This window comes from Anser anser, assembly GCF_964211835.1.
Source record: "Anser anser genome assembly, chromosome: 3".
NCBI lineage: Eukaryota > Metazoa > Chordata > Aves > Anseriformes > Anatidae > Anser > Anser anser.
Window position 1 is genome coordinate 38433460 of NC_139722.1, and position 9520 is coordinate 38442979.

The window sequence follows — 9520 nt, forward strand, 5'->3', positions numbered from 1 at the left end:
AGAATTGAATTATGTCAGCTTGCGCCTGCCGTTTCCCCATTGTTCATTAGAGATAGAAGGATATTAGTGCCTGGTTTGTGACCACTGTAGTTAAACACCTTAAAGCCTATAAGTAAACTTGCCTGTAAATCAAAAAGGCAGAGAGTTTTCTCATTTCATCAAGTGTAGTTTTACTGTCTGCTGTCACCACAGCTGTCAGCAGGATGCTTAACTGCTCTAATTGTCTAAGGGCTCATTCCCTCACCCTAACTAATTGTTTAGATCTGCTAATCTGCATCCGTCATCTGTGAAGGGGCTAAAGCTGTTCTCATCTCCCGGTTTATAGGAGTCAGCTATAGTGAGTCCGTAACAAGATCTACAGGGTTTACCTACTACCCTGTGGTGAGATTATTGCATGCAATTGGGTAAGTGATGCTGTCTTGTGGGCTAGTGAGGATAAGGATAAAATCTTTAGGAGATGGTAAATCACAGCAGCTACTCAAACTGTGACTTAAGCAAAAATAATAGCACAGTAAATGGCTTCAGTCCTGCCACACAAACCCAACTAGGAATGGACAGAGGGACTGCATCACTGCATCAAAACTTTATATAACTGAGCTCTTAAGCAGATCTTGCTGTATTTGCCATGTGTATGTGCTTTTCTTTTAAAATTAGGTATGAAAAAATAATTATGTGAGTGTTGTGTTGCTTCTGTATATCAAATCCTTTTAAAAATGATTCATTTTATTTCAAAGGACTTTCATCTTAATTTATTTACACAAGTTTCATATAGCGTATAGCACTTTATTCAGTCAAATGTTGATCAGAACCCATTTATTTAAAGACCCCTTTGAGCATACACATATGGAATACCATTGTTTTGTGGGTTGTTCTTTTGTTGTTGCTTGTTTTGCTTTTGTTTTTATTTTAAGTACCCCCTGGAAGCAAGGTTTAAGATTCTCTAGGATTTTCTGGTCATTATATTAAAATTCCCCTTCAGTTTGCCAATTATTTGTTGTAAATAATATTGACTTGAAATTATCTAAATTCTGTAAGCAAGATTCTGGCTTAAGTGAGGACCAGCCCCCAGTCAGCAAATCCCAGGTTGCTTCTGTTACCAGTCACAAATTACTGGCTGCTTATCCTACCTTATGGTACTAGTGTAGATGAAAGGCTTGATCAAATAACAGAAAGTTTGTTGTTGTTGTTGTGACTGTAAGTTAGCATAATGACTTATTTACCTCTATGAAACCTGCCTGTGGATATTTCAGTCTGCCTGAATGTTAACCATGTTCTCTGTGTGGGTCTATTACACAGCCTGGATCTCTATGTGAAATTCATAGCAAATATTTGATCTGGATAATTGTCAAGTAATATCCATTCTCTTGTTTTACCCTTTTGCTTTTCAGCCTTAACCTCTGATGTTGCTTGTCCTCATTCCCTTCTTTCCCCCCATCCAGGTGCCACAGCTGCCTTGCTGAGGACGCTAAGCCACGTTGGAGAAGCCACGTGTGGTCAAGCATCATCATAGATCTGCTGCTGGCCACAAAGGCACTAGCTACCAGCTGCAGGGATGGGAAGGCTCCTGCCAGGCTGAGGAAACACACAAGTGGTATTTAAGGTATGTAGCCGTTGATACCCTGTATTTCTCCTGGTAAGTATGGGCAATTGGAAAGTTTGTCTCCAAGAAGCTTGCAACTTAGCATGTGTAGATACAGTGAGCTTTATATGAAGAGGATGCCAATAACTTATAAAATACAGCACGGATAGGTTTCTTTTGAAAGACTAAGGCTTAAATTGAAAAGATAGGCAGAGGACGGAAGGAGAGAAACAAGAAAATTCCTGTTTTACAAATGGATAGTATAACCTCTGAAACCCCATACTTATAACCCTTAAAAATTAAGGATAATTCTTTAAAGTTAGTCAGTTAAAAAATCCCTTTATAGACAACCAAAACAAGTAGGGTTTGCTACATTCAGATCTTAAGTGAAAAAGACAATGTAAGGCAAAGGGGATCCTAATCTCTGCACTTCAGCTAAGTTCTTGAAGTGTGATGGGATGACTTTTGGCCTAAGAGATTAACTGAATTGGTCTCACACAGGAAATCTATGGCAGAGCCAGGAAGCAAGTTTACTGCAGAGTGTTACTTCTAAGACAGGACCCCATAAAATCAGTAGCCATCCATAGCCAGGAGATGACCTGTCCTCTGCTGTGTTCACTGTTTCTCTATGGAGTTTTATTTTCAGGGGAAGTGATTACAGCCTACTCTGTAAGACCTCATTCCTCATTTTATAAATGTTCAAATCTTAATAAGAGTACAATTATGAGAAAGGAGGTTTTAAATGAACCAAGTCTGTGCCAAGTAGATGAAGGAATCTTTGAAGTGATCCCACCTTTGATTTATGTACTGACTAAACCTTGAGTTTCAATCTAGATTTCCTCAGCAAATCTCTTAAATCAAAAGTTTCATTGCGCTGCATTTCAGGAATTAATCTGACTGTGAGACTAAGGGGAAAAATATTGTACCGCAGAACAGTAAACTGCTGTAACTCTGAAGTTACACTCGAACTAAGAAAAAACATGCTTTGCATTATTAGCATGATAGGGCTTTAGCCAGCCCACAGCTTCCTGCCGACTCTTGGCCTGCACCCTTATTCTTGGGGAGGTTTCTGGTTTGGGCCACATGTTCACTGAAATGTGTTCTCTCTTCATGGCTGAGTCACCAACTCCAATCAGCCTAACAGGGATGACAGAGCAGTGTTTTAGATTGAACTTAGCCAAATATTATTGATATGTTGTGTTTCATAATTATTTTGGATCTTCCTTTTCATTGCAGGGGAGATGCGTTTTGCCTCTGCAGCCACACAGTGCTGACATCTCAGGTATAATGCTTCTTAGAGAGTCACAAGGTGGCCCTTGGTCTCTTTTCCTTCATGAACCCAATTTAGCAGAGAACTTAAACACAAAAAAGGGTCCCTTGTCAACAAACTACACTGGGCAAGCTGTGCTTGATCTCAGGGCAGTAGACCTGAGCAGTGAGCCCCGTGCTGAGGGCTGCAGACTAATGAGCTCTGTTTGAGCCGATTGCAGTGACTCAAAGTGAGAGTGTTGAGTTTGAGCTCCTTCTGGCAGAGGAAGGACTGGGGGCCCAGTCTCTCTTTGCCTGGCAGAGTGCCCTGACCACTAGGGTAGCATGCAGAACATGATCAATGCTATTTGGATAATGGGTCAGAAAGAGCATCACAGGAGTGAATTACACTCCTAAATCCAGCCAAAAGTTTCAAACCTTAAATCTTAGGCATGTTCATCCAGGATATAGTGAAGATTTCAAATACAGTTACTCTTTTGGGGTCCTCAGTGTGTTGTGGTTGTCTCCAGCTCTTTTATGAAGCCATTTTTCCTATCCTTGCTCTGTGAAGTCTTCTTCCAGAGATGGGCTCTCCAGTGTCTGGCTGAATCTGATGCTCCACTACCTCAGGAACCCATGAGCAAAATGATGGTGATAACATTTACAAATTAGTCACTCACCGAGATGAAGAAAACCACACAGGAATCAAAGACTTGTATCATTCAGAAAGTAAACAAAGTTATTTTAAATTAACTATTAAAGCCTCTTCAATTAATATAGCTGGTCAATAAGTCTTGCAAAATACTTTAATAATTAGCTGTGCCAGTCTTGACACCTGTAGGAAATGGCAAGAAATGTTACGGTGTGTATGACTAGACCATTACTTGCCATTAATTCTAACCAACAGAAACTTTAAAATACATTTTATAAAATGAAACAGTCTATATTTAAGAATAAAATCAACTTGCTTCCGTCAGATCCAAGGTCAGCTGAGGGGAGACACAGGATTATTTCCAAGAGAGGCAAAAGAGTGGTATGTTCAGTGAACCAGATGTCCTCTGCTGGGGCTGGTGGAGGAGAGGGATGTCAGCAGAGGAGAGGCAGGCAGGTGCAGGAGGAAGGAAGGCTCTCTGTAAGAAGCCCTGACCAGCCAGGGCCAGCCTGACTGATGCATGTGTGTAAGACATCTAAAGAGAGACTGAGCAGTGAAAGGCGAGCTTTTTCCAGAAACTGTGCAGAAAGTGGCCAAACAGGGTTGTGCTGCTGAGCTTGGCATGAATGGTATCTGTTTCTGCTTTCCCTGGAAGAGAGTAGTTTGAATGGGCGTGTAAAGAAATCACAAGGAAGGGAAGGAATCAATAGGGACAGGGGTCTTTTGGCACAAAAAAAAAAAAAAAAACCAAAAAAAAACCTGAATATTATGATTGAACAGACTTTGATCAGTGGTCAAACTGAAAAAAATGTTTTGTGCCATTCACGTATTGGAATAAATGCTGAAGATATCAAAGGAACATAGTAATCTCTCTGGACTATGCTATCGCACTATAGACATAAGCTTCTCTCTGATTTATTAAATTCTGCTCTTCTGTGAGCAGAGCTTCTCTTAAGCATCCACTGCCCCTTGACACCCTTTCTCTTAGGAGTGTCTAAATGCAATCAGATTTCTTTTCAAGCCTTCTCATCTACCACCTGCCGTCTTCCAAACTGGTCAGTGTCTTCAGTTATTATTACTGTGAGAGACGCTATATAAGAAAATTGAAACGTATAAGAAAAAGAACAACAACAAAAAAAAGATAATGGCTAGAGCAGTTGTGATGTACCAAGTGCTTAAGGTTAACAGCAGCTTTATATTCACAACTCTGTTGTGCAGTGGCTTCTGTTACACTGCATACAGTTTGTATGCTATTAATGTTACGTACATTGCCTAGATGAATGAATGTTGTTATACAGTGTTTATTCTCTCTCAACTTATAAGTCCCTGGATATAAGTTTCCATGACAAATGAGAACATGCTTGAGTGACACAAAAACAGAGTTTTCTTTAAAATGTATTTGCACCCATTTCCTTATATTTTAGTAGCAGCAAGTATATGATTGATTAGACGACTGTTTCAGATGTTTTATTTTCTCATGTGCAAATTCAGAGTTATTAATTATAATGTATTTAAGGGTCACAGAGGAGTAGGGGAGAACCTTGGCTGCATTAGCCAGTAATATCTGTTGAAGCTGCAGGCTCAAGCTGAGCTTGCAGCTCTGGTGTCTGTAACGGCTTCTGTTTGAGGAGTCAGGAATAACTGTCTCCAGTTTGAAAAATATGGGAAATTTTAAAGTGCTCTTGCCTCATTTATATAAATATATATATATATGTATATATACATACATGCTTAAATTTGAATCCATACCCTATATACCTACAGGAAGCACCTTGTATATGAAACTGCAACATGGAGGTAATTGCAGAGGACTTGAAAGCTCAGCTTTTGACAGAAAAGTTCTTTTGGTGTCTTTTTTGGCATCCCTGCCTATGGCAGGGGGGTTGGAACTAGATGATCTTTGAGGTACCTTCCAACCCAGGCCGTTTTATGACTTTTTCTCAGGAATCAGAAACATGGTGGTCCTAGAGAGCCATGGTGAGACTGCCCTGCCTTGGCAGATCTCGTTGTCTATCTGGGGGAACCAAAGGCCTAAAACACCAGCTATACTGCTCCATCTGCAGCTCTGGCTGCAGATACTGGCATGCTCCAGCTTATTTAGCTTAATGGATCTCTTCAGCTGAGGTGATCGATACCACTCTGCAGTCTTGTTTCACTGCTACTGCTCCTTGGCTTTTTCTCTTCTGCACTCAGCCTCAGCTTAAAACCAGCAGGGAGAGTGAAAGGTGTTGAGTGACCAGCATTTGTAGAGCAGATTGAGTCCTGCTGCACTTTAATGTGTGGAACAGGACCTTAAACAATCATCTGAAGATAAATACATCATCAATAGAGATGAGAGACTTGTACCAGCCTACTTTCTTATTTTTGCCTTCTTTGGTTTCTTTCTGAGCAGCAGAAAAGCACTAGTGAAAGCCAACAGGCCCCAGTTCAGCCAAGTGTGCTCTGGACTTGCTTAAGTCCCCCTGATTCACTGGTGTGTGGATGCTGGACGGAGGGAAGAGTCTGCCGTGGGCTGAGTCACTGTCCTCAGCAGACCTGGTCCTTTCTACAGGGACAATTGGCTTCATCACAGATCTGAGCACTGGGGTGTTCTTACATGATAGGTGTTCAGGTCTGTGTCTGTTCTAGCAGTTTATTTCTTATTACATTAATGGCATAGCTTTGTGTAAATAAACAAAGTCTTAGTTTCCTGGGAAAAATGATGCTTACATAGCACTTACAGTTCTCAAAGAACTTCTGTTCAATCTCCACACTAATGTGGTTTCACAAGAAGACTGAGATTATTTTATTGCCCCAGGATGCCAGGAAATTTTCATTTGACTTCCTCAGATCTCTAGGATAAAAGTGGGACAGTAAAGAAAAGAATTCCCTTTGCTGTCTTAGATTTCTGTTCTTCAGGAAAATATGTTATGTTTTCTAAGATCTGATATTCTGTAGTTTATTTTTAACTTAGTGACAGTATTATTTTACTTTTTTTTTTTTTTTTTTTTTTTTTTCACAGAGGAATATCTTGCCCTCTGCTGCTTCCTGTTCTTGGCCTTTCTTTATAGGCTTCTCTTTCTGTGAAGAGCGTAGATAATTCTTTTCCACTTCACTAGTTTTATTCATTGTACGTTTGCTGGAGTCGTGTGCAAGGTTTGGTGTTGAAAATGTTATGCCATGGCTCACCGTTAGGTATCATGAGGTGATATCATGAGCACTTGATGAGGAACCACACATCTTCAAAACACAAAATCCCAAAACTCCCAAATAGCAAATCCAAGTCCAGCATTTTAACCCGATGTCAATTTCAAGAGCAACTCACTCCAAAAGTTTTTTTTCTTGTTTTTTTTTTTTTTCTTTTTTCTTTTTCTCCTTTTTAGCCAAACCAGGCTCAAATGGGACAGAGAGAGCCAGACACACCTGATTGCAGCCAGGTTTGCCTCAGCATCACAGGAGCATTTATGACATTTGCTGTGGGAATAAAAGGCAGCAGGGAGCTATTTCTCATGCCTTTTACTGCTCTGCCAGCCGCAGAAGATGCTCTTTTCCACCTTGACACTAGGATCCACAAGGAGCAAGGGCAGCAAGTGTAGGAAGCAGCAGAAGTATTTATATCAGAAGGGTGATGGAGGCAGGATGCATCACTGCTCGCTGGCTCAGGCCATTTTAAGGTGGCGTTGTATTGCTGAGGGGATATAAAGTAGTCTTGGAGAAACTGGCTCCCAGGCTTACCAACGCTTGCTCTTTGTGTAGGTTCAGAAAAAAATAAACAAAAAACAACAACAAAAAAAAACCACTATTAAAGTAGGGCATGTGTTTCAGAGGTGGCTTGGGAGAAAAGATGAGATACTGAACTTAAAGAGTTTGAAGCTTGGTTGTGGGTTACTGTGAGCTGGGATATAACTTTTAGAAATTGTATGGGTCACCAACATGAAAATACCTCTTTTCTTTTTTTTTTTTTCTTCAGCTAAACTGCATTAAAACAAAGGTTATATTGTTCTAAGTACTATCTCATGTCAGCAATTACTGGGGTAAGTGAGCGTTTGTTCCATTATTGCTTAATCTGGGCAAAAACTGTATTTAGCTAGAGAAATGTCTTCTTACTTGGCAAGCTTCTGGATCTCTGTGTACCCTTCTCCTAATTATCAGTTCTTTATTGAGATCTTCACAGACAAATCTCCTGTATTTTTGGAGGTGAACGCTGAGGACAGCTGGCTGCAGGGAGCAGTGTGTGGGCTGGGTGAGTGAGGTGATGGTTTCTGTTTGTTTGTTTGCTTTGTTTGCTGTTTTTGTTTTATTTTTGTTTTGGAGTGTGGTGTGGGTGCTGAGGAGCAAGAGTCTCTTCTGTGTCTGTTCCTATCCACTGAGAAATGCACAGAAGTAATTGGCATGAGGTTAACAGAAATAGTCATGGTTGTCCTTAATTCCCTTCCAAGGAAAATCAATTTGCCATTGTCCCCATCAGGCCCGGAGTTAGCTCAGTGAGGAGGGTTTCCGACAGTCCCACTCACGGGCTCCAGACGGAGGCTTTCAACTTAATACAGCCAAAAAGGCTTGCAGGTCAGTTTCTTTTACAAAAACACACTTTTTGTTGACTTAAACGTTCTCCTGCTGCTACGCTTTGCTCCTGTGTGGTCACTTACCTTGTGTCCCAGCCCCAACCAGAACAAATGATGTATGGCGAGCTCAGAAGAGAAACACTCTGTTCCCTATGACACGCCAGAGCCTTCCCCACGTGGCTCCTGCGACGGCATGGTGAGGCAGATGAAATCTCTGGGACACAAACCAGTCTTTCTCAGTGATGGTTCTACGTCGTTGGGTTTCTTCCCATTTCAAACATCCATGTCTGTTAACATAGTAATACACTGACTTGACGTCTGGACTTTCACAAAGGCATGCGAGACCAACATCTTGGGAAGGGAATAGGAAGGCATGTATGTGAGTCATGCACTTTCTTTTTTTTTTCTGATTTTTTTTTCTTGGATTTTGTTTTTCCACCTTTTGTATAGTCTCTTTTCTTCATATATCTGGTGGATTATTTACAGATAAAACTAAACTGTAATACTAAAAACTCTCTCTCTGTTTTCACAAGCCTTTTGGTAGCTAAATTGCACATGAAATGGAAATCCCAACTTTTGCCCTTGTAATAACATATCTAAAATCCATGTCAGGCACTAACTCCTTCAGATTTTATTATTTTGCATACCCCTCATTTGTACACAGAAATGTCTGGATCATCTCCTGTCTCCATCCAGATTTAGTAGCAGAGTGCTGCAGTGGGACTTCTCACTGTAATATTGAGCCTTCCTGCACATATTCTGTTCTATTGATTTCACTGACATCTCATTAAAAGTTATTTTCATTCCTCTGTTTTTAAGAAATGTTAATAGTATATTAGGTTTGTACTGCTGAAGGGACTCTACACAAAAATCTTTGACAGTAAGATTGATAGACCTTAATATATTACTTACCAAACTCTTTAAAGATAATATTACTTTTCAAAGAACTAGACTTCTTCCAAGCAGCATCTTTTGCCCAGCCATCTTGTTATACAAACATGTCCGTGGCTTTGAAATGGAAATAATTTCTTCTAAATAGCTATATTTTGATTTCCCTGGGCCCCATAAGATATGTCCCTCAATTCTTATGAGGGGGCCGAGTTCAATATCTTGCATTTCTCATGTGCTGAGTTACAGTCTGATCTGGTTTTGCTTCTTTATTTTTTTAAACTTCAAAAACATGAATTGTTTCACTGTACAAACGAAAGAGGTGTCAAGCGGATACAGTACAAAGTAGAAAAAAAAATCTTGTCAGAAAGCAATCAGTTACCTCCTTAATACTTAATATATATATACACACATATATAAAAACCTCAAAATATTTTGACAATCAAATTTTGTGGTTTTAAGGTGACAGACAAAAGATCTTTCCTATTCCAGATGAACTTCCATCACAGAAGGCTAAAATCTTAGTCAGGTTATAGTATTAAGTATTACATTACTTTCTCATGTTAACGTTTGTTCAGACATATGTTCTTTTCTTTCAAATCTTGTCGGACT

General features: G+C 40.0%; 1 long non-coding RNA gene across 1 annotated transcript; it reads left to right on the forward strand.

Annotated features, from left to right (window-relative positions):
- Positions 1-341: 341 nt before the first annotated feature.
- Positions 342-7461, forward strand: LOC310896653. Its single transcript, XR_014581714.1, has 4 exons — positions 342-404; positions 1440-1600; positions 2816-2861; positions 7429-7461. It is a non-coding gene; the product is annotated as an uncharacterized lncRNA (long non-coding RNA).
- The last annotated feature ends 2059 nt before the right edge of the window (positions 7462-9520 follow it).